Below are 24,614 nucleotides of genomic sequence, written 5' to 3' on the forward strand. Positions count from 1 at the left end.
ATCGCACAATAAATCAGATAACAGTCAAGTGTAAGTACCCCTTGCCCCTGATACCTATTCTGTTAGACCAGCTCAAGGGAGAAACAATCTTTACCAAACTGAATCTTCTTGGGCGCATATCACCTTATGCGAGTCCAGCAGAGTGATGCATGAAAGACTGCATTCAGAACTAAGTTTGGTCTGTTTAAGCACCAAGTCATGCCCTTTGGACTCTTCCAATATTTCATGAGGGGATACCTAGATGTCTTCTGTATCATCTACACATTCAGCATTTGAAGGCTGTTTCAAACAACTGCAGTAACTCAATAGAAATCCTCCTCAAGTGTAAAAGTCCTAAAACGTTTCCTGGGTTTCGCAAGCTTTTACAGGTGGTTCATTAAACATTTTTCAGCAATAATCCAACCCAACGCTTACTTCAAAAGGAAGGTTCTGTCAAATAGAATGAAGAAGTCAAAATAACCGTCTAAACATTAAAAGAACAATTTATCCAGGCCGCAACCTTATGGCATGTAGGTGTCAATCTACCCTTGTTTCTGGAATTGGATGTTACATGTTATGTTACATGTCTTTTGTAAAGCACGGCAATTACCCAGAGGCTTCTCACGCTGCAGGATATGGAGAGTTTCGTGCTCATTTGTTGTTAAAGAACCTAGTTTTGAGAAGCTTTCTGAAGGTAAGTATGTCTGGTACAGACTTAATATGCAGAGGGAGGGCGTTCCAAAGTTCTGCAGCCCCTACTATGAAACTTCTCCAGCCCCAAGAACACAGCCTAAAGGTAGGAAGGACGATCTTCACGGCAGTGCTAGAACGTAGTCGTCTTACTGGCTGATACCAACTGAAACTTGCTTTGAGGAATTTGGGGCCTGAGTTGTGTAAGGCCCTATAGGTAATACATAGGGCCTTAAAGTTCACTCTGTGTTGTACTGGGAGCCAATGTGGCTCCCGTAAGATGTGTTTGACTGACTGGGTTTTAGGAATTACCAGTAACAGTCTTGCTGCTGCATTTTGTATAACCTGAAGCTTGTTGGCTTAATGAGAACGGAGATTCAAATATTGGGCCAGATGCATCAAAAAATGTTTTGTGATTCCCTAATTGCGAATCTTTGCGTCTCACAATTAGGGCATTGCAAAACGGCATGCATGAAAGTGTGCAGTGTACTTTCTGCGATTCCTAAGGGGTCACACATAACCTACCTCATGAATATTAATGAGGTAGGTCACAATTTGAGACCCCCTAGTAATCACAAAAATCACAGGGATGGTGGCCTGCTGATATCAGCAGACCACCATGTCTGTGGTTGCTTTTAAATAAAGCTATAATTTTTTTGGGGTAAAGCAGCCCGTTTTCCTTAAAGGAAAACAAGATGCTTTATAAAATTAAAAATTAAAAGTTCTCTTTTTATTTTATAAGAGCAGGCAGTGGTCCATCGGACCACTGCCTCCTCTTAAAAATGCTCTTACAAACATTTATAATTTGTGAATGTCTTACCACCTACTTGAAGTAGGTGGTAATATGTGAATGTTCTGAGACTGCATTGACGGTCACAAAACATTCATGCATACTGTTAAGATTCACTATTTGGGGGGGCGTGGCCGAGCCGTGGGCTAAGATGGCTGCGTAGTGCTGAAGCTCCGCCGTCGACCCAGCTCAACCACACATGTCCCCGGCATCCTGATGGGAGAAATGTACGGCGGGCGCTGCCGCGGCACCTCCTAACCCCCGAGGCACGATCCGGTGCCGGTTACGCCACAACTTCATCAGCGGCGGCCTGGGGGAAGATCGGACCCGGAGGCCTGCGGCGGCATGATGGCGGCCTAGATCGGCGAGCGGCAGCGGCTCACGGAGCGGCGGCGGCCGGTGCGGAGACAGGTATTGTGAGGGGGCTGCGGGGGGAGCGTTTGGCCACCTGGGCGCGGTCTGGACGGGGTCTGCCCTGCCTTCCCCACTGAGGCTGGTACGGGGCTGACCGGGCAATCGGGAGTAGACCGACGCGGCCGAGGCAGCCTCGCTCGCGTCCATCCCTCGGATCCCTCGCCGACCACACGGGCGGGGTCGGGGGGGGAACGGGATTGCCTGCCTGTGGTGGAGGGGGGCGGGCTGGCTCCTGGTCTGGACCGGGCGCTTGGGTCGCTCCTGCCCTGCGCCCCCGGCCCTTCTCTTGGGGCGCCCTGTGCTCCGGTGGCTGGGTGGTCTGGCCTCCTTGGCCCTGCGCTTCGGCCTCTGGCTACACTGCGGAGCCCGGGGGCCTGCACAGCGGAGAGCGGCACGATCTCCTGCTCCCCTGCCCATTGGAAATGTTGAGACGCCACGCAGGGGATCCCTGGTCCAGCCCGGGGGGGTTTCTCCGGCCAGTCTAGCCTGCACGCTGCTGCGACATACGCCTGAGGATCCGCGGGGTCGGGGCAAGCTTGATATGGCGGACGTGGCTGCGACGGCTGGAGGCCCGCGTCGGGTGGTGGTGCCCTGGGCTCCCTGGCTGGTCTGGCGCCATTTTGACGAGTGGAGGACGCTGATTCATCGAGGGCTGGCTGGAGTCCAGTCGCATGGGCTGGGGCATCGGTCGGAGGGACCCGAAGCAGAAAACGCTTTCGTTTGACAAACCGGCTGTGCAACCCTCGGAGAGGCCCCCCGACATGGCAGAGCAGGGTGGGGACAGGCCCGGTGGGTCGGAGGCTCGCGCCCCATCTCCAGACTGGTTGCAAGAGATGAGAGCTGGGTTTAAATCCATTGACAGTCGCTTTGACTCCCTGGACAAGACGCTGGAAACCATGGGTGCCAAGATCCAGGCCCATGATCGGCGGCTGGATGAGGCGGAGGCCCGGATTTCAGCCATTGAGGATGGTAATGCGCAGGAAACCAAGCGCATAGAGAGGCTGGAGCGCATATTGAAAGAAGTGGCCATTAAGAACGAGGACCTGGAATCGCGCAGTCGTCGCAACAATATACGTATTACTGGGGTCCCGGAGCCCACAGCGACGGGCCGACTGGACATGTTTGTGGAAAACTTATTGACTGACATCTTCGGGAGAGACTCCTTCACATCTGGCTTTGTGGTGGAGAGGGCGCATCGCTCCCTGGGGCCGCGGCCTCAACCGGGGCTCCCTCCTCGCCCGCTGATAGCCCGCATCATGAACTTCCGGGACCGGGACACTGCTCTGCGACTGGCCAGGGAGAAGGGAGAAATATCTTGGCAAGGCTCAAAGCTCTCATTTTACCCTGACTTCACCGCTATGGTTCAAGAGGCCCGGCGGAAATACACTGGAGCGAAGGCCGCACTCCGCAACCTCGGCCTAAAATATGGCATGCTCTACCCGGCGCGGCTGCGGGTGGAGGTGGGCGGCCGGGTTAGGCTATTTGACAATCCTACTGCAGTGCAAGACTTCTGTTGTGCCTACCGGCCGAACAAGAGCCCTCCCCGGGGGGGGGCGGAGGTGGTCAGTCCCCCCCTCCCAGTGGATTGGCGACCAGCCAAGATTTGTTCGCGGTCTCGGGGGTTGGGTGAGTCGGTGCCTCTGGCTGAACTGTCTTTATCTCATCTATTACAATATGGGGACTTTGGACAATCTTTGCATAACTGTTTTATATGGCTGGGTTGATGTCGGATTGTTGCCACCCCCCCTTGGTGGAAACCGCTGGGAATCATTTTGGCCATGAGGCTCCTTTTGCTACTGTTTGATTGTATTTTTCGAATGTGTTTGGAGCTCCTTTTTGTGTTCGCAGGTGTGGGATTGCCTCACGTTTTTGTGGTATGGCTGGGTGGGGGGAGGAGGGTTGGGATAGGTTGTTTAGATCTCAGGGATATTTCTTGGTGTGTACTAAACTTGGTGCTATTTGATGCTGATGTTGTCCCCTGGGTCCCACTGCTTTTTATGATGTTTCAATGGCTCGTACAGGATTGACTGAGAACCCCACAAACCTATCCTTAATGTCTTGGAACGTTAGGGGCCTTAATAACCCACGCAAAGGCAGACAAGTGATACACTATCTGAATAGACATCAAGTCGATGTTGCATTCATTCAAGAGACGCGCTTGCACTCCACTAACACTTCCCGATTTGCGGCATCCTGGGGCACACACAGGTACTTTGCCAATTTTAGTAATTATGCTAGGGGTGCGGCAGTGCTGATCCACAAGAGAGTCCCATTTCACTGCCACCAGTTCATTGGGGACAGGGACGGGCGCTACTGCATAGTGAGAGGGGTGGTGATGGGACACGGGATCATCCTGGTGTGTATATACGCTCCCAACACTGACTCCCCGGACTTTTTCCATTCGCTTGCCGACCGGCTCGAGACCCTGGAGCCGGCTCCGCTCCTAATGGGCGGCGACTTCAACCTACTGCTAGATGTGGGGTTGGATAGTACCTCAGAGGCCGCCGACTCTAAGCCCAGGGCACGTCGTGCCCTCCGTGAACTCTGCCGCCGATTTTCCCTGATTGACATATGGCGCAAACGCAACCCTTACACCACCGATTACACTCATTTTTCGGGCCGACACAACACCTGGACTAGGATTGACTACTGGCTCCTCTCCCCGGGTCTATCCCCCTGGTTCCGGACTTTGAAGACTTTTCCTAGAACATACTCAGACCACTCTCCGGTTTTATTGTGCATGGCTGTTCCTCGCCCTGAAGGTTTTGAGAGACAGTGGCGATTCCCGAGTAGGGCGCTCTTAGACGATCTTTTCTGTCACGAGGTCACTAAGGCGATTGAGGACTATTTTGCACTCAACACAGGCTCGGTGGCCACGTGGGCCATGCTCTGGGAGGGGTTCAAGGCATACATTCGGGGAGTTTGCATTGCGAAGCATGCTGGGGTCTTAAAGTCACTGCGCGCGACGCTCACTCAGCTGGAGGCGCAGTTGGCAGCGCTAGATGCGGAGGCGAGACAGGCAGCATCAGATGACGTGTGCGCTCGGCGGCTGCGCCTCCTGTCCGACTATTGGGAGACAGCGGATAGAGAGATTCTATATCTAAGCAAATATCACAGTGCACACCGATATGGTGAGGGAGACCGTCCGGGGCGCACGCTGGCGCAGGCCCTGCGACCGCCATACAGTAAGTCCTTCATAACTGAGGTTAGGGGCGAAGATGGGGCGCTCCGTACAACGCCCTCGGAAATTAGGGACGAGTTCCTGTCCTACTTCTCGGCGCTATACACGACCAGACAGAGTGACAGCTCCATGGCGCGGGATGACTACTTGTCTGAAATTGTGCTGGTGTTTCTGGAAAAGGGTATGCAGGAATTCATGGCGGAGCCCATAACGGTGGCGGAGGTCCGAGGGGCGATTAAGGTGTTGCGGGGCTCCTCGGCCCCGGGTCTCGACGGCCTAACAGGCGAGTTTTATAAGGCATTTTTGGATCTGCTGGCACCCAAACTTATCAAGGTGTATGCAGAGACCTTGGAGCGAGAGTCACTCCCGCCCACTCTCAGCGAGGCAGTTATTATTCTGCTTCCAAAACCAAACAAAGACCCGGAGCTATGTGGGTCGTATAGGCCCCTTTCGCTATTGAATCTTGATTATAAGATTCTCGCCAAAATAGTGGCCAACAGACTGTCCCAATTGCTGGAGTTTATTATTGCGCCCGCTCAGTCGGGTTTCGTACCCCATCGATCGACTTCATTGAACTTGCGGACTTTATTTACAGTATTACATCGAATAAACCCTGACACACCCGCGGCGGCCGTCCTCCTCGATACTGAAAAAGCCTTTGACTCATTAGAATGGCCTTTTTTCATCTCCGTAATGCAGCGAATGGGAATGCCGGCAGGATTCATTGCCACCACACGGCTCTTATATAGTCATCCCACGGGGCGATTACGTATTAATGGCATCTTGTCGCGCCAGTTTGCGCTTACACGCGGCACACGCCAGGGCTGTCCGCTCTCTCCGCTACTGTTCATTCTCGCCATGGACCCACTAATCCGGCACTTTCAGGAGCGGCACCTGCACAGGGGTCTCCAGTTTCAGACGGGTCCCCTGTTGGTCTCCCTCTATGCTGACGACACCATACTGTATGTCAGAGAGCCTCAGTTGAACCTGGCCCCTCTGCTCCGTGAAATACTTCGCTTTGGGCGACACTCGGGGTTGGGCATCAACTGGCATAAGTCTATCATTTTCCCATTGACTAGTGGCACCACACCCTGGCACTGCGAGTTTCCGCTGGAGTGGTGCTCGGACTCGGTAAGATATTTAGGCATCCACATACACCAGAGCACGGACGAAATTATCCGTCTGAATTATGGATGTGCGATCGCAAAACTTGAATCGCAGGTGGACAGTTGGCTGCGGCTTCCGCTGTCCATGGCCGCTAGAATCGCCATCATAAAAATGATAGTGCTCCCCAAATTTTTGTATCTTTTTAATAACATTCCCATTCCCCTCACCCGAAGCTTTTTCGCATCCTTGCGGTCCCAGTTGATTCGCTTGGTCTGGGGAGGGAATCACCCCCGGATCCGCTGGAAGATCCTCATGCTTCCGCACGACAGAGGCGGCTTCGGTGTTCCGGATCTGTACCTATACTATCTGGTGGCTCAGTGTGCCCATGCCTATGCCTGGTATCACCCGGACGCTCGGATTCCATTTCTCCGTCCGGAGGCGGATTTTGTGCTCCCGGGCCGCTTGTCCGCGGTATTGCCCGGGGCGTGCCTAGACATCCGGTGGATATTCAAACGGTGTCCACCACCAGTTGGGCCCGGAGTAGGCTGTTGCGCTACTTGGACCAGCCACTTCTATACTCCTCCTCCCTCCCGTTGCCGAATGTGGGATGGCTGCCGGTTACTGGCGAAAAACTGGTGCAACGCACCTTAACGAAGTTTAACCTCACCAAGATCGGCGAGTTGTACCCAGGCGGGCACATATTCTCGGTGTTGGAAGAAGCACGCTTCAGCGATGCCACTTTCATGGATAGATTCATCCTCAACCGGCTTTATTCTACAGTTCGGTCGGAAATTAAGGGATTCCCCCTGGAGCCGGCTTCCTTCGAGCCCCTTACTCTACTCATTGACAAGGATACGGGGGCACATACAATTTCTAAACTGTACAGGTTATGTGCGACACTGATCCCCTGCTCAGATGACAAACTCCGTATGGCCTGGGAGGGGGATTTGGGTAGGCCTATCACGGAAGAGCAGTGGTCAGCCTGCTGCAAGGTCACCAATAGGATATCGCTCAACAGTCGTCACAAACTCCTGCACTATAAGTTCTTGCGCAGAAGCTACATGACGCCAGATAAACTCCACTCCCTTGATCCCAGGCGACCCCACACGTGCTGGAAATGTGCCTCCCCTCATGCTGACTTTGCCCATATGACCTGGACCTGTCCGGAAACTACAACCATACTGGGCACAGGTGCACGAGACACTGGGAGAGATGTTAGGGCTCACACTGGTTCCTACCCCAGAGGTGGCTTTGCTGGGATACACGGTCAATTTTCCCAAGTCAGTTAGGAGGCTGGCGTCCCTGGGCTTTCTGTTAGCGAAACGGGAAATAGCTCGGCGCTGGGGAGGCAGGTCAGTCCCCACAGTCAAAGCGTGGCTCACGGCCATGGCGTACTGTAGCCTAAACAGTGAGGTTTACTCAAGTCTACTCCCCACCATAGCCAGGCCAAAAGACATATGGGGCCCATACAAAGCGTACATCTCGAATCTGCCGGGCTCCACCCAACCACACTCCGACTCAGGTATAGTTCCCACGGGGGTGGGTTGAGATTTACACTGATGGGACGGAGGGATCTGATGGGCCTTGGGACGGGGGTGGCGCTACGGACTCCAACACTGCGGGTAGGGGACTAAGGATAACGCCTGGCTGAATGATGGGCTCTAATGTACTAGACGGATCCAGGGAGGCTCAGTGCTGCATTGTTTGCGCCTAGGGGTTCGGCTGGAATATATTGCTGTGATGGAAATCGAGAAGTTGTTGCCTGGAGCCAGGCTCTAGTATGATTTATGGGCGGTGGGACGTTATTATCGAACTGTATTTGACACACTCAAGAGAATTGTATTCAGCGCTGAGATCTCTTTTTTGTTTGTACAAAATAAAATTTAAAACAAAGATTCACTATTTGGAAGGGACGCCCTAAACACGCCCCTTTCAAATAGCGAATAGCAAACCCATTTTGCGATTCGGTAACAGGTTACCGAATCGCAAAATTGGGTTTGATGCATCGCAAAAGCATTTTTTGCAATCGCAAATGGCCCGACTCTGCGAATCGCCCCATTTGCGAGGAGAAAAATGCTTGAGGCGTCCGGCACATTGTCCTTTACAGTAAGCCAGTTTGGCTAAATTGAGAGCTGTTATTATGATTGCACGGGGAGTTGGGGGGATAAATGGCAAGATTTTTTTTATTATCTGTTAAAAGATATAATTCCAGCAAAAGAATTAGGTTGATGAGTCTTTATTTTCAGCAGCATGTTCAAAACATCCCAGCTCCTTACAATCCTCAGTTTCAACCACTTTTCATCCTTTGCTTTTCCACGAAGCTCCAATGCAGAATTTGGAACCTCAGTGAAAGCATAACATGTCACATGCAGGAGCATGCGACTAGGAGTCATACTTAAAGGGAAATTCCACACAACAAAAGATACTGAATATAACATTATCTTAAGAGTGTAAAGAGATGCTGATGTAGTTGCATTCACCTGATCACTATAAGTTTGTTGCCGATGAGGACGCCTAGGTTCTTGTCTTTGGTAGCAGGAACGGTAGAGCTCCTAGTTCGGGAGGCCAGCAAGAAGGTGACCAGAAGGAAGTAGCCTTTGAAGAGCAATGCCTCTGTCTTACTGGAATTTAGTTGAAGACAGTTGTGATCCATCCAATTATTGATGGCTGACATGCAGGTGTTACATTTCTGACAACTGTTCTTCAGCGGATCAGCAAAAGACACAACTATCTCAGTGTCATCGGCGTACGAGGACAGGCAAAAACCAAGGGCCAGATGTAGGTAAATTCAATTTAGCGAGTCCTTAATAGCGATTTTTACCGAATCGCTATTAAGGACTCGCTAAATTGAATGTAGGTAGGAATCGCTAAAATATTAGCGATTCCTTAAAATTCCTTAATAACGAATCGCAAATTGAAATTCGTTAATAAGGAATACCTACCCATTCATTCCTATGGGCTAAGAGGCCCATAGGAATGAATGGGAAGATATTCACTATTAGCGATTCGGTATTAAGGAATCGCAAATACGGGAGCTATTTCAAGGGTGCCAGGGTGTCAAAAGGACACCGTATAGCCCCCCTGAAATGTGCATGTGGCACTTCAAAAAAAGCAAAAAAGTGCTTTTTTACAGGAAATCGCTAATTACCACCAACTTGAAGTTGGTGGTAATTAGCGATTCCTTAAGGCTAAAGTGCACTTTCTTTTGTGCTACTTACATTGCATTTAAGGAATCGCAATTTGCGATTTCTTAAATGCAAGAGCAAAATAAGGAATCGCAAATTTTGCGATTCCTTATTTTGCTAGTATGTTTAAACTCACCTACATTGCTCTCAGCCAAATACCGATCGCAAACGCTAAAATTCAGCGTTAGCGATCGGTATTTGGCCATCTACATCTGGCCCCAAATGATTTAATCAGTGCTGCCAAGGGAGTCACTCATATAATAAACAGGTTTGGGCTAAGGGAGGACCCCCGGGGAACTCCACACGGCAGTATAAAAGGTTCCGACTCCACTTCCTTCAGGGAAACCGTTTGCTCCCTTCGTGTTAGGAAGGAGCTGAGAAGGGAGAGGGCTGGTTCCTTGATCCTGATAGTATTAAGGTGATTAATCAATAAACTGTGGCTGACCATATCAAAGGCCACAGACAGATCCAGAAGAAGAAGCGTAGCATGGTCACCTTTGTCCAAGGTCTGTCTTATTTCCTCCGAAGCCTTCATAAGGGCTCAAAAATATAGTTAATGTGGGTTCACGTGTAAGAACCACAAGGACTCATGGCATTTCAAAGGCTGTGTGCAGTTCAGAAGTGTTAGGGGATGGGATGATGGGAGTGGGGGTTAATTAGGTTACTTAGGTTAGGGGGGGTGGCTTAGATCCTCTTGTCAGCCCAGTTGACAGTGTGGCTTGTGTGGCTAAACCGAAGGGCTAAGTCCTCTACTTGCCAGGTGTAAATAAAGGCACCTTTTGCACTCAAAGCAAACACAGCGGTGTGATCATTTCCTCCCAAGTGAATGTTTCAGCATTTCGAAGTGGGTCCTTTTCAAATTCATCTCAACTTTTCAAGTCTGCAAATTGCTGCTCTCCTGCCCTCCCCAGAGTAGGGCTTTGAAAGAGCTGAGGCGGCCACCAAATGCTCCCTCATCCAGGAGGGTCTGAGAAGTGACAGAAACATTCACCAGAAAGGAACGCTTCCTTCTCTGGGCTTGTTTAAGCTACAGTTGCTGGTCACAAAGATCTTTATCAGATAAACAGATGGAAGGAATTTGAGAAATTCACACTCCCAAGAACAATTTTCACCCTCTACCCTTCCTCCTTCACAGGATATTTTGTGAATATTTTCCACGTGCCCTAATTATAGGCTGTCACGAGTAAAGTGATGAGACAGGTGAATGGACAGGTTTGTCAAGTGAATTACTTCAAATAAAACCTTTTAGGAGATTTGCAACTGCACGCCTCCTCTGTCATCTCTTTGGTTCTAAGCTAATTAGACCCTATAGTGACAACATTATACTTCACCAGACACTCCTCAGAGAGACATGTCAGACAAGTGCCCTGAAAGTTAACATGTAATATATTAAATATGACCTTCTTCACCAGCTCTGGGTTGTGCTCCTAGTCTGTTTCTGGCTGCTGGGCCAATGGGCGGTGAGTGGGGAATGGGGAATAATGTTTGTGCCTTTCCAGGGGTCTTCAAGAAGTACTCATTTTTCCTATTCAGTCAAATACAGAGCAGTCTTCAGATCCACAAAACAAGCCTAGAGTGGAGATTCCAGGCTACTGATGAGACCACCATGGCTTCCTCTCAGTCAGCCTTCCAGTCAGCCAACCTCAGAGCTTCCAGACTCTTCATTTGTGAAGAGCATGCCTTTCAACCCTCCACCCTTTCAACCTCCCAGTCGTCCACCTAGCCAAACTCAGAGCTTCCAGTTTTCTGATCTGTGAACAGTGTGCCTTCCACCCAGTCAGCCTTTCACCCAGCCCACCTCAGAGCTTCCAGTCTCCTGATCTGTGATCAGCATGCTTTCCGTCAGTCAAACGTTCACCTACCAAACCTCAGAGCTTCCAGCCTCCTGATCTGTGAACAAGTCTTCCACTAAGTCAACTATTCACACAGCTAGCCTCAGAGATTCCAGCCTCCTGAACTGTGAACAGCATACCTTACATGCAGTCAGCCTTTCACCCAGACCACTCCAGAGCTTTCACCTTCCGGATCTGTGAACAGCATGCCTTCCCCCAGTCAACCGTCTACCCACCAAATCTCAGAGCTTCCAGCCTCCTCATCTGTGAACAAGTCTTCCACTAAGTCAACTATTCACACAGCTAGCCTCAGAGATTCCAGCCTCCTGAACTGTGAACAGCATACCTTACATGCAGTCAGCCTTTCACCCAGACCACTCCAGAGCTTTCACCCTCCTGATCTGTGAACAGCATGCCTTACATGCTGTCAGCCTTTCACCCAGACCACTCCAGAGCTTTCACCCTCCTGATCTGTGAACAGCATGCCTTCCCCCAGTCAACCGTCTACCCACCAAATCTCAGGGCTTCCAGCCTCCTCATCTGTGAACAAGTCTTCCACTCAGTCAACTGTCACCAGTCATCAATAGAACAGCCATTCTTCTGATCCATGAACAGCGTGTCTTTATCCTTCCACCCGTCAACAATAGAACTCTCATTCTTGTGATCCGTGAACAGTTTGTCTTCATGCTTACATGCATCGACAATAGAATGCCCATTCTTGCGATCTGTGAACAGAGAGCCTTCACCCTTCCATGCAGTCAGCAATAGAACACCCATTCTTGTGATCCATGTGCCATGAACAGCATGCCTTCACCTTTCCACCCGTCAACAATAGAACACCCATTCTTGTGATCCATGAACAGCGTGTCTTCACTCTTCCACCCTTCAACAATTGAACACCCATTCTTGTGATTGGTGAACAACGCGTCTTCATTCTTCCACCCGTCAATACTAGGACACCCATTCTTGTGATCCATGAACAGCAGGTCTTCATGCTTCCACCTGTCAACAATAGTGTACCCAGTCTTGTGATCCATGAACAGCGCGTCTTCACGCTGGTGCACAGACATAATGTAGAGTTGTTAATATTGACCTACATTAATATCGAGTTTTAAATATCGTAGGGACAGAATATCGACATCAAGAATATCGACCCGAAGGTAAAAAATACCGTTTTTGTTAATATCGAAGTTAGTAATATTGATAGCAAAAATATCAATGTTAATCATATCGATGTTTATATTAGTGTTATGTATTTTATATGTATGTGTTCTATATTTTTTTGTTAAGTATTGTACTGTTTTTTTAACTATATGTATAACATTTTTAGAAGTTAGTAATTTTATTTAAAGTAAATTATGGGTTTTAGTACCGTAGCGGGTTTTGGGTTTACAGGGGAATAGGATGGGAAGTAATTTATTTATAGTAAATTAAATAATAATTTTTAGGAATTATTATTTATTTGTAATAAAATTTTGCATTATAGTTCTTTTTTTTAACATTTTTTATAGAGCGCACGAATCACCTCAACCGGAGTATCTCCACGCTGTGACTGCCTTTATCAACCAGTAAGGAGAAGATCAGAACAGCGTGGTTTTTAGCAGCTTTCTGAAGGCTAGGTAGTTGGAACAGAGCCGTAGGTGGATGGGCAGTTGGTTCCAAAATAGTGGGGCTAAATAGGCGAAGGCTTTACCCCCCAACCGGGCCTGTTTTATGCGAGGTATGTGAAGGAGATCCTTGGACCCTGAATGAAGGGTCCTGGAAGGTGTGTATCTGACCAGCTTGTCTGTCAGATACCTTGGTACCAAGTTGTTTAGGGATTTGTAGACCATATAGCAACTTTTGAATTTGATCCTTTTACGAATGGGTAGCCAATGCGGCTTATGGAGTTCTGTAGCGGGTTGTGGGTTTATAGGGGTATAGGGTGGGAAGTAATTTAGTTGTAATAAAAAAATTATACATTTTTATTTATTGGTATTGATAATTAATTTATTGTTAATTAATTATTAATTGGTAATACATTTTTATTAATTGATAATTATATTAATTGTATTAATTTATTATTGGAGCGGGGTGTGGGTTTATAGGGGAATAGGGTGAGAAGTAATTTAATATCAATTAAGTAATTATTAATATTTATATTTGGGAATTGATAATTAAATTATTGTCAATTAATTATTAATTGATAATTATAATAATTGTGTGAAATTTTATGTGGAGTGGGTTGTGTGTTTATTGGGGAATTGGGTGGGAAGTAATTTAATGTTATTAAAGTTATTATTCATTTTAATTTATTGGTATTTTTAATTAATTTATTGTTAACTTATTAATAAATCATTATTTAATTACAAAAATTATTTAATTTATAAGTATGTTATTTTTAACCCCTATGCTATCCAACGCTTTCCCTACTGTTGCACTCTTTGGAGTGGGAGTAGTAATTTTTAACCCTACGCTATCCAACACTTTCCCTACTGTGGCACTCACTGTAGTAGGAATAGTAATTTTTACCCACCCACTATCCAACACTTTCCCTACTGTGGCACTCACTGTAGTAGGAATAGTAATTTTTACCCCCACGCTATCTAACACTTTCCCTACTGTTGCACTTTCTGGAGTTGGAATAGCAATTATAACCCCTACGCTATCCAACACTTTCCCTACTGTTGCACTCTCTGGAGTGGGAATAGTCATTTTTACCTCTACGCTATCCAACACTTTCCCTACTGTTGCACTCTCTGGAGTGGGAATAGTAATTTTAACCCCTCCGCTATCCAACACTCTCCGTAATGTTGCACTCACTGGAGTGGGAATAGTCATTTTTACCTCTACGCTATCCAACACTTTCCCTGCTGTTGCACTCTCTGGAGTGGGAATAGTCATTTTTACCCTTACGCTATCCAACACTCTCCGTAATGTTGCACTCACTGGGGTGGGAATAGTAATTTTTACCCCCACGCTATCCAACGCTTTCCCTACTGTTGCACTCTCTGGAGGGGGAATAGTAATTTTTACCCCTACGCTATCCAACGCTTTCCCTACTGTTGCACTCTCTGGAGGGGGAATAGTAATTTTTACCTCTACGCTATCCAACACTTTCCCTACTGTTGCACTCTCTGGAGGGGGAATAGTAATTTTTACCCCCACGCTATCCAACACTTTCCCTGCTGTTGCACTCTTTGGAGTGGGAATAGTAATTTTTACCCCCACGCTATCCAACACTTTCCCTACTGTTGCACTCTCTGGAGGGGGAATAGTAATTTTTACCCCCACGCTATCCAACACTTTCCCTGCTGTTGCACTCACTGGTTCCGCATGGAACGTGCAGCTAATGAAGGCCAGGCATTCCATTGAAATAAACAAATCAGCACTCGCTCGGCCTTGCATTTCCGACACCACCTGGAAAACACGTATCAACAAACAAGTCCAACAAGTTTCTTATCAGCCAGAACAGGCATCATTAAAAACATCACCTTTCCAGATACCGCTGAATGATTCATATTTAATAAATAAACCCCAGCCTTATCTTACTGCCCTGCTGAACCGTAAGGCCAGAAGAGAAATCATGTACATGCGACTTCTGGCACTTCCAATCACGGTCTTCAGCCGAGCTTGGGCAGATCAGAACCCAGGAGGAGCCTGCCGCCTGTGTAAATACAAGCGAGAGTCATGGCTGCATCTTCTGTGCTGCTGCCCGACGTTAGCAACAGAAAGGAGGATCCTTCTTAGAGACCTTTGCATTAGAGAAAAAAAACAACCACCTGCCAGGAAGCCCCCGCTTTATGCTTTACACAAAAAGAACCTTACACCCTGGCTCGTTGTGGAAGATTTGTACAAACTATCAGGGGTGCTATGTACCCCGGCCTGGAACCCCGCCCTAGCCCTCGAAGTGTTCAAACGCTGATACTGGACTATTTTAAATACGGGCCTGCGAAAGTCTATTCCCCTACACAGTCGCCAAGTACAAGAACTTGATAGAAAAAGAGCATCGGCAAAAAGAAAAGAAATTAAAGCAAGTCTTGACGCCAGCAAGGTGGCACTTTTATGGGACTACCCAAAAAGTAACGCCCAATTGAAGACATGATAAGAAGCCCCTTGACAAATGCTGGCATTTTAACTATTGCACTTTCCCAGATCCTGTTTTACGTCTATGTATTGTTATGTCTTTTTCTTTCTAATGTTTTATTAGGGATGCTGGTGTATTTTTATCAGATCGGACTGTAAGGACTAACTATACTAGGAAGGAACTGCTGGACCTTCTGAAGGTAGGAGCTTCTTGCCACCATACAATGGACCCTGAGGTCTTAGCTGGGAAACAACCTTCTGCCGGTCCCTCCTGCAGCTTTTATTTGACACAGGCAGGAGTTGGTAGCACTCCTACTGATAACAGTGCTATTATGTTCCCTTCCAATGAGCACACATTTCTGGGTTATCTGATCAATGCCAGATCCTTGATTAAGAACAAGGTGGCCTTTTGAGACTTTGTCTCGCTCCGGAATCCTGATTGGGTGTTAATTACAGAAACTTGGGCAAGAGACTGCGCTGGTCCAGCTCACGTGGAAGCGATCCCTTCTGGATATAGCCTAGTCAGACTGGATAGGATAGGCCGGCGGGGTGGGGGGCTGGGTATTCTCCACAGTGAGGCTTTTACCTGTCGTGCAGAGCCACTTACCTCACTCACTGATCAGGACCAGGCTATATACTTTCCTATAAATACATATCCTACTGAAAGTTTCTCTGGTGTCTTATCTTATCGGCAGCCTGGGTCTAGCGCATCCTTCAGTCGGGACTTTAGTACTCTTTTAGAGCCATACTTAGAAAGATCTAATTTTACACTGTTGGGTGACTTTAACTTTCATTTGGATAAAACATTATGTAAAGACACACAAACTCTCTTGGAAACCCTGAGCTCCTGTGGTTTCCCACAGCTGGTTATGAGTTCCCCCCATGAGGCGGGGCATATACTAGATGGCATTTTTTCTAATGATATACGAATTAGGGTGGGAGAGCCTATACCTCTCGCCTGGTCAGATCATTTTGCCATTCCTTTTAAGTTACAGACCTCGGCATTAGGGACTGCTCAAGCTGAAAATAGGAAATTGGAGGAAAGGAGAAATCTTAGCCTTATTAGTAAGGAGGCACTCACTAACCTCTTCAAGAACTTTCAGCTTTCTGAGGACCTGTACGCAAATCTGGCAGCAGCTGAATTATCTAATAAGCTGTTAGTAGCCATGGACACTTTAGCGCCCGTAAAAAAACACTATGCAGCAAGGAAAAAGCTTTCCGCTCCTTGGTTTTCTGACAAACTCAGAAAGCTGAGGCAATTGTGCCGCAAACAGGAGAGGCTTTGGCGCATAGATTTAGCGCCAACAGGTAGGGAGTTTCACAAACAGCGCTTGAAGGAATATAAAGCGGTCATTATGGAAGAAAAGGGAATGTACTATTCAAAGATTACAGAGTCAATCAAATCTTCTAGAGAGCTTTTTAATGTCATCAATTCTCTCACATCCCCCCTGTCACAGATCTTTCGGAGGCTTCGCAGGAATAGCTGGTTCCTTCCGCACCAAAATAACGTATATATATCCCTTGTTGGAGTTATCCAACTCTAAAACGGTGTTATCTGCTCAGTCCATACGTCACCTTAATGAGGGTGCAAACATAGAGGAGGCACCCAGGCTACTCACCTTTCCTTGCATTTCGGCAGATGATACGGACCGGCTGCTAGAAGGTGTTACATCTGGCTCTCCTCTGGATGCATGTACTTTGGAGGTACTAAAATTAGGTAGAGAAGTTATTGTTCCCCACCTCACTGCTGTGCCGAACGTGGCTATTTCCAAGGGGCAGTATCCTACCTCTTGGAAGATTGCAGTAGTTAAGCCACTCCTAAAAAAGCCTTCATTGGACCCTACGGAATTGAAAAACTATTGTCCTATGTCTTTGCTGCCAGTCCCAGCCATGATTTTGGAAACCTATTTAAATTCTCACCTTAGTACCTACCTCACGGATCACCAGATACTTGATGGCTCACAGCATGGCTTTAGAAGACTTCATAGTACTAACTGCTGAATTTAATAACATCTGTACTCAGGTCGATGCAGGGCACACCACACTGCTGGTTCTACTTGACCTTACCACAGCCTTTGATACCCTTTCTGCTTTGAGGCTGGTTGAACGTCTCAAGGAGATAGGGATCGGGGGCCGGGCCCTTGGGTTTCTCGCATCCTTTCTTAGTGATTGGGCACAGACAGTGAAAAAGGGCCAATTCTGTTCGGCTTCTAACCCCCTGTCATGTGGAGTGCCGCAGGGCTCCTCCCTGAGCCCGACACTTTTTAATATCTATGTTGCCCCGCTGGCCAAGGTTGTGAGATCCTTTTGGCTGGAGGGGTTGTCTTATGGTGACGACACCGAAATAATGGTGTCCATTACTCATAGTATTAGGGAATCCGCCACAAATTTCAAAAATTGTTTGCAGGCAGTTTCTACCTGGATGGTGGGAAACGTTTTGAAATTCAATGGAGAAAAGACCGAGGTCTTGATATTTGGAAACCAACTTGAAATCTGGTCCATGATTGGTGGCCGGTCACGCTTGACCGCTGCCCCTGCCCTGTATCCCATGGGAAAAATCTAGGGGTCATAGCGGACAATTCTCTTTCTCTGAACTTGCAGATTAGTAGGACAGTGTCCACTTGTTTTGGGATAATCGGGATCCTTAGAAAACTGTACCAGGTCCTTTTGTTTGCCCCACGCAAACAGGCTGTTATTGCTCTTGTAATGTCCAGAATAGACTATTGTAATGCCCTCTATTTGGGCATTAACAAAGGTCTGGTGCGACATTTGCAGCTGTTGCAGAATGCTGCTGCCACGCTGGTGATGGATCTCCCGAAATACCACACAGTCTCGGCTTCCCTTATCACGCTGCACCAGCTTCCTCTGGACCGTAGAATTCTCTTTAAATGCCTATGCCTGACCCATAATACCTGAGGCCATCAAAGCACTATTTCAGTGCTACGTTCCTATGAGGCAGCTCAGGTCGGCAAGTAAGAGTCTGCTAACAGTACCGAGGTTTAAAAAGGCTAGATGGGGAGGAAGGGCCTTTTCTACTGCTGCTGCTAAGCTGTGGAACTCCCTCCCTGAACATCTTTTTGGTCAGGTGTCACACTCTCTCTTCCATAAAGCCTTGAAGACCTGGCTTTTCATACAGACTTCAGTCTGAGAATGTCATTTTATGTCTGTGCATCAGTCCCGCTGCTGCGCCTTGACGCCCTTGGGCTAAGTTAGCGCTTTATAAATGTAATATTTATTTATTCATTCATTGTAATGCAATGGTTTTAATTAACTTATGCAATCAAAGAAATAAAAAATACACTCACTGGAGTGGGAATAGTAATTTTTACCCCTACGCTATCCAACGCTTTCCCTACTGTTGCACTCACTGGAGTGGGATAGTAATTTTTACCCCTACGCTATCCAACGCTTTCCCTACTGTTGCACTCACTGGAGTGGGATAGTAATTTTAACCTCTACACTATCCAACCCTTTCCCTACTGTTGCACTCACTGGAGTGGGAATAGTAATTTTTACCCGTATGCTAGCCAACACTTTCCCTACTGTTGCACTCACTGGAGTGGGAATAGTAATTTTTACCTCTACGCTATCCAACACTTTCCCTACTGTTGCACTCTGTGGAGTAAGTATATATATTATTTTTTATAAAAAAAAGTTCAGGGAACAAGAAAAACGCACACTCGGAGGTTCTGCTCGTATTCTTTACTGAGCTATCGTTACGCGTTTCGACACAGCAGTGTCTTGGTCACACGATATCAACAAAGTTTTCAAACAAACATATAAGCACACAAAAATAGAAGAAGTACTACCATTTCCTGTGATTTACATATTGCAACTGGTCGCCATTTTGGAATGGGTTCGAAGCTCGATCTCATAACGAGATACATGCGTGTTGTTGAGTTAATAAACCAACAGATCTATACAGAACATGATGTAAAACAAAATGTATCAAAGTATTTGTGCATACATGATTGCATATATCAAAAGTAGTGTCCCAAGGTCTAAAATGCTCAAAATACGATATAATTGAATTTGCCAATCTTTATCGATTCCAACACCCATGCTGCCAGACCAAAGCTATAACAGCTGTACATTCTGGTACAGAAACAAATGCCAGTCGGACTAGTGCCATGAAACGTACGTGCACGTGGGTGTCGTATGGGCATGTTCAGAGATTCCGGAGATATCCAGGCTCTATACCAATTAATGGTGAAATTACAGAATGACTAACCGACTAGTGCTGCGTCCTTACTCTGCATGCTAGTGATGCAAAAGGGTGTCATGTGAACTTTCCCAGTCTCGGTGCTTGATGATGTTTAAAGAGGACTAGTGCCTATTCTCAAGCAACTCTATCCCAGGATACAGCCTAATAACCAGGTCGAGGTTGGAGACAGTAGTACTCTTATCCAAAAGCTATAAGGTGCTGCGAGTGAGGGAAACGGCAGTGTTGGCAGTCCCATAAGTCTATATGTGTAAGGATATTGTAATAGTATTGTGCAAACAAAAGATACAGAACAGTGGATAACGCAAGTGCAGTTCTTATCTTATTGGGCGTGTTATGGCATCCGCGTGAAGAAGAGGGTAGGGAACCGGTACAGTATCCATAAGACGTGAGTGGTCCCTTCCTTTCCTCCTAGGAAAATTGAAAGAACAAAAACAAATTAATGATAGCCCAATATTGCATATATACATATTTACACAATTCACATTACACTCTCAACAGTCTAAAATTATTCTGGTCGCCAATATTTAGCATGAAGAGTTACAGCAAAGACACGGCAAACAAGGACAAGAAAAGATAGGCACACAAACTCAGTCAGCATGTAGGTGCGTTGCCAGTTCCTCATCAAGATTATGCCCTCCCGGGAACTTGGTCTCTAATTCCATAATCCATTTGGATTCCCTTTTCCTGAGGGCTAGCTCTCTGTTTCCCCCTCTTCTTGACGTGTTGACCTGTTCTATGGCAAAATACTTAAGAAGAGACTGGTTGGATTGGTGCTTGTCTTGGAAATGTCGTGCAATCGGATAGTTGTGATCTAAGTTAGAGATGGCTCTAAGGTGTTCCAGTATTCGCTTTTTAACCATGCATTTGGTACTCCCGACATACCGGAGTTTGCACGGACATTCCAAAATATACACAACAAAATTGGTGCTACACGTGAGGAACTGTGTTATGATTTTCTTCTGACCTAATTGTGTAGTCTCAAATTCTTTCATCATGTGACTGAATTTGCATGCCTTGCAATGGCCACATGGATAGAAACCTTTCAAATTGAATGGGTTTCTATTGGGGTTTTCCGTGATGTCTCCTCTAACTAGGGTATCCTTCAAGTTTCTCCCTCTCTTGTAGGTAATCAGGGGTCTGTCACTGATGTTATTGCCAATTATAGAATCTGCTTTCAAGATTCTCCAATTCTTGGTCAGGATTTTTTGTACATATTTAGATTCCTGATTAAATGTGGTTATAATCCTAACCGGTGTTTCCTCCTGGTCATCGGTGGCAGAGTACTCGAGGGCTTGAGATCTACTGATATGTCTGATCTTGTCCTTGGCCTTCGTGAGTACCCATTCAGGGTACCCGCGTTCTCGGAATCTACCTACCATGATGTTTTGTTCTTGCTGGAAATCGTCATCAGTGCTACAATTCCTCCTTGCTCTGAGTAGCTCCCCAAATGGAATACTCCATTTTAGTGGTTCAGGGTGGGCACTGTGGGCATGTAGCAGGCTATTGCCGGAAGTTTCCTTCCGGTGCAAGCTTGATACCATCCTGCCGTTCTGGATTGTGATGAGAGTATCAAGGAATTCAATTCTGTTGTCACTTATACTGGAAGTAAGCTGTATGTTGTAATTGTTGTTGTTCAACCTATCTATGAATTCCCTGGCTTCTTCTTCACTGCCCTTCCAAATGACGAACAGGTCGTCAATGTATCTCAACCATACTGCCACCTTCTTGAAATCAGAGTCCATGGTCTTGTCCCTGCGTAACTCCTCCTCCCATTTGCCCAGGAAGAGGTTCGCAAAACTTGGTGCGAAGCACGTTCCCATAGCCGTGCCTCGCACCTGTTTGTACAGTTCCCCATTGAACAGAAAGATGTTATTTACAAGGCATAATTCCATCATGTCTGCAAGCATGTTGGTATGCTCAAGGTAGCAGATGTTTCTTGCCTGGAGAAAGTGTAAACAAGCCTCAATGCCCTGGGTGTGGTTAATTATGGTATACAGGGAACTCACATCCAGGGCCATGAGTAAGTAACCCTCCACCCATGCAATGTCAGCGATTTTATTCAGGAAATCCTTTGTATCCCTGAGATACGATGGTAAATGGATTACATATTCTCTTAGAAAAAAATCCACATACTTGGATACATTCTCGTTGACATTCCCCAAAGATGACACAATTGGTCTCCCTGGTGGCACCTCGGGGTTTTTGTGTACCTTCGGAAGAAGGTACAAGATGGGTAATTTGGGAAAATCTTTTTTGAGATAACAGTATTCCTGCCACGAAATGAGCCCTTCCTTTTGCCAATTCATCAGTTTCTCCCATGTTGATGTTATGCTACAATTATAGACATCAGAAGTACATTTGCAGTAACAATTTACATCAGACAATTGTTTCATCGCTTCCTTAATGTACATGCTTTTATCCCATAGGACAATGTTGCCCCCTTTATCAGAAGGTCTAATTACCAAGCTTTTATCCTGGGCTAGAGAGAGGATAAAGGTTCTTTGTTGTTTAGATAGGTTGGAATCTTTGTGGCCAAGTGTGGCTATTTTATGTTTATGTTTAATCATTTCCTTGGTGACTACATCATAAAAAGTGTCTATGGAATCATGTGGCAAAGTTGGGAAAAAGGTTGACTTAGGTCTGAATGTGGTGTGCGCAGCTCTGTGAGTGTTAATGCTGTCCTGTAAGTCCACCACTTGAGAATCCCCAGTATCTGTTATTGGGTCCGCCAGTGCATACATGGTTTCCAGGACATCAGCATCACCCACATTAAGATTGGCTTGGGACCAAGTGGTAGTTTGCCCTCCGGTATTGTCAGGTGGTCTAGTGTTTTTCAGGATATGCCACTTTTTTAGCTTGAGTTTCCTTATGAATTTAAAAATATCCACCCTGGTGTTAGCATAATTATATAGTTCAGTAGGGCAAAAAGTCAGGCCAAGGCACAATGTAGTTTTTTCCATGGGTGTTAAAAATCTCGAGGATAGATTTATAATAGTTTTGTTTACCATTTGATCATCCAGAGTTACACTGCTCTCTTCTGGCCTCCTCTTGCGGTTCCCACGAGTGCCTTGCTTGTTTCTCCTTTGTTTGAGCCTGAGTCTCCTCTGTTTGGACCGCCTCTGCCTCTTCCTCTTCCTCGTCCTTGTCCCCGGCCACGGCCCCGTCCTCTCTTCGGTGTAGTTGATTGGAGATTTTCCTTTTGTCGCCTTGTCCTCATAACCCGGAATTTGTCTAAAAAAGACGCTGGTTTGCTTGTTATTTCAACTTCAGAGGAAGTGCTCGCTGTGGTGTCTGATAGATCTCCGTCAGACTCGTCAGTTATTAATGTTTCCGTTGTTATTTGTGAGGGTGCAGGTACATTTCCTTGACTGTCCTGTTGTTTGTAGAGATGGTCGTATTTCTGGCTGTAAGTTAGTATACGTCCACTCTCATAATCGACACAATCTCTGTGTAATTTCCTCTGCTTTCTTAGCTTAATATCCTCTTCATATCTTTTCAACCTGTTTGCCAGTTCATTCTTGAATTTTTTGATGTCTTCCTGATCAGTGTTTTTCTGGAAGTCTTCTTCAATTGATTCCAATTCTTTAACTATTTCTTCTCTATCCTCCCATGCGTATTTTATGAGAATCTGGAGCATTTTCTTGGAGCTTAAGGCTGAGTTGCCTGCCCATTCCTCAAGCATACGTGGATTTCTTGCTTCATGTGATGGCGTGATATATATACGCAGTCCACGTGGTATCATTTCTTTATCGACATAGTCTTGGAGGGAGACTGCCTCCCACCATTTGGATGCTTCCTGTTTTTTTAATTTCTCATATCTACGCATTTGGGTATTGAGTGAGTTAAGCTCAGGTTTATTGGTTGTGTCCTGTGCATGGCTCCCTTTGCCTGGGGCTCTTGCGAACAATGCTTGTGCTTCTTTGCGCCTCTCGCTATCACTCTCCATGTTGCTCTGCAGTTTCTCTCAAAAGGCAGCACCCTTTGTGCAAAGAATCGTTATGCGTGTTAGGAAACTATTGAAAAACAGTACAAAATTTACTGTATGTTTTCCATCTGTGTCAGTTGTAAATACTGAGCAGACCTCCCCGCCTAAGCATAGGCAGTTCCTGATGCCTTCGGATTAGAATGCTGGAATATCGTAGGGAGTCGGGTTCTATTCAACAGTGGCTATATTTCTTCGCCCCGATGCGTGTAAATAGCCTTATCACCGGAGGCAAGTACCGGACCCCTTGCGCCCGCGCCGAGAGGGTAACCAGTCGCGCACGTAGTGCCCGCCTACCACCCTCCCAGACCACGTACACCGGGACCCGGCTTACCTCCAGACAGTCCAGGCTCACGTTCTCCTCCCGATTCCTGCTGCAAAAGTACTTAATACTTCAAAAAGGCCGGCATGTCATCCCTCCGTATGCAAACAAACACCGTCAGGTCCTTCCGGGATGAAAACCCTTGTCAGGTGGTGCGTTGTCCGGCGAACCTACGGCCGGATAATCCAACAAAGTTCAGGGAACAAGAAAAACGCACACTCGGAGGTTCTGCTCGTATTCTTTACTGAGCTATCGTTACGCGTTTCGACACAGCAGTGTCTTGGTCACACGATATCAACAAAGTTTTCAAACAAACATATAAGCACACAAAAATAGAAGAAGTACTACCATTTCCTGTGATTTACATATTGCAACTGGTCGCCATTTTGGAATGGGTTCGAAGCTCGATCTCATAACGAGATACATGCGTGTTGTTGAGTTAATAAACCAACAGATCTATACAGAACATGATGTAAAACAAAATGTATCAGGCTTGTTTACACTTTCTCCAGGCAAGAAACATCTGCTACCTTGAGCATACCAACATGCTTGCAGACATGATGGAATTATGCCTTGTAAATAACATCTTTCTGTTCAATGGGGAACTGTACAAACAGGTGCGAGGCACGGCTATGGGAACGTGCTTCGCACCAAGTTTTGCGAACCTCTTCCTGGGCAAATGGGAGGAGGAGTTACGCAGGGACAAGACCATGGACTCTGATTTCAAGAAGGTGGCAGTATGGTTGAGATACATTGACGACCTGTTCGTCATTTGGAAGGGCAGTGAAGAAGAAGCCAGGGAATTCATAGATAGGTTGAACAACAACAATTACAACATACAG

The sequence above is a fragment of the Triturus cristatus genome, chromosome 2_2 (genome assembly GCF_964204655.1).
Source record: "Triturus cristatus chromosome 2_2, aTriCri1.1, whole genome shotgun sequence".
Taxonomy (NCBI): domain Eukaryota; kingdom Metazoa; phylum Chordata; class Amphibia; order Caudata; family Salamandridae; genus Triturus; species Triturus cristatus.